This window comes from Octodon degus, unplaced genomic scaffold (assembly GCF_000260255.1).
Source record: "Octodon degus isolate 3935 unplaced genomic scaffold, OctDeg1.0 scaffold00314, whole genome shotgun sequence".
Lineage (NCBI taxonomy): Eukaryota > Metazoa > Chordata > Mammalia > Rodentia > Octodontidae > Octodon > Octodon degus.
Genome location: NW_004524890.1, coordinates 1,383,007 through 1,384,369, shown reverse-complemented (window position 1 = coordinate 1,384,369; position 1,363 = coordinate 1,383,007). Strand labels below are relative to the sequence as shown.

General features: G+C 35.2%; 1 protein-coding gene across 1 annotated transcript in view; it reads right to left on the bottom strand.

Annotated features, from left to right (window-relative positions):
• The window catches only part of Gnl3l (G protein nucleolar 3 like), a 50,137-nt gene that overhangs the window by 3,827 nt on the left and 44,947 nt on the right, over positions 1 to 1,363 (bottom strand). The gene's annotated exons all lie outside the window — the stretch shown is intronic.

Below are 1,363 nucleotides of genomic sequence, written 5' to 3'. Positions count from 1 at the left end.
CAGCAATTAACCACTAAGAAGAATATATGCAGTGTATTATTTGTTGAAACTGTACTTTCGATTTGATTTGAAACTGTCTCATTGCTATATGGTTACCAATAAAACTTTGAAAAGAAAAAAAAAACAAATAAAATACCCTAATGCTGCACCGTCAACAACTAGAAAAGGAAGAGCAAACCAAACCCAGAGCCCAAAGATGAGAAGAAATCATAAAGATAGAGCAGAAATTAATTCAATTGAGATGAAGAAAACAATTCAAAGAATTGAAAAAGCAAAAAGCTGGTTCTTTGAAAGATTAAATAAAATCGATAAACCCCTAGCTAACCTCATCAAACAGAGGAAGAAAAATTCAAATACAAGAAATAAGGAATGAAAAGAGTGTAATGACCACAGACTCAATGGAAATTCAGAAGATTGTCAATAGCTACTTTGAGAATCTTTACCCTCACAGAATAGAACACACAGAAGAAATGGACAGAATCCTAGAAAGGTACAAAGCACCACAACTGAATCGACAAGATATAACCACTATCAATAGCCCAATAACAGCCAATGAAATACGAGATGTAATTAAAAACCTACCGGCAAAGAAAAGTCCAGGTCCAGAGAGATTCACAGCTCAGTTGTACAAGACATTTACAGAAGATGTAGTCCCTATACTCCTCAAACTCTTCAATGAACTTGAAAAGGCAGCAATCTTCCCAAAATCATTCCTGCAGGCAAGTATTATACTGAGACCAAAACCAGGGAAAGATGCAACTAAGAAAGAGAAGAATAGGCCAATCACCCTCATGAACATAGATGCCAAAATCCTCAATAAAATCCTAGCAAAGAGAATACAGCAAATCATCAAGAAGATCATACACCATGACCAGGTAGGATTCATTGCATGGATGCAAGGATGGTCCAATATTTGAAAATCTATAAATGGAATACACTATATCAATAGAGCGAAAACTAAAAACCACATGATCATCTCCATTGATGCAGAAAAGGCTTTTGACAAAGTCCAACACTCATTCATGTTCAAACTCCTACAGAAAATTGGAATACATGGCCTCTACTTCAATCTGGTAAAAGCCATTTATGAAATCCCAATGGCTAACATAATCCTAAAAGGGGGAGAACTGAAATCTTTTGCTCTTCGATCTGGTACAAGAAAAGATCTGGTCTTCTATCACCACTCCTATTGAATATAGTTCTGGAATCATTAGCTACAGCCTTTAGACAAGAGAAAGAAATAAAAGGGATAAGAATAGGTAAAGAAGAAATTAAATTATCTTTATTTGCAGATGACATGATACTTTACTTGGAAGACCCAAAAAACTCCACCAAGAAGCTACTAAAACATGGCAATGTTAAG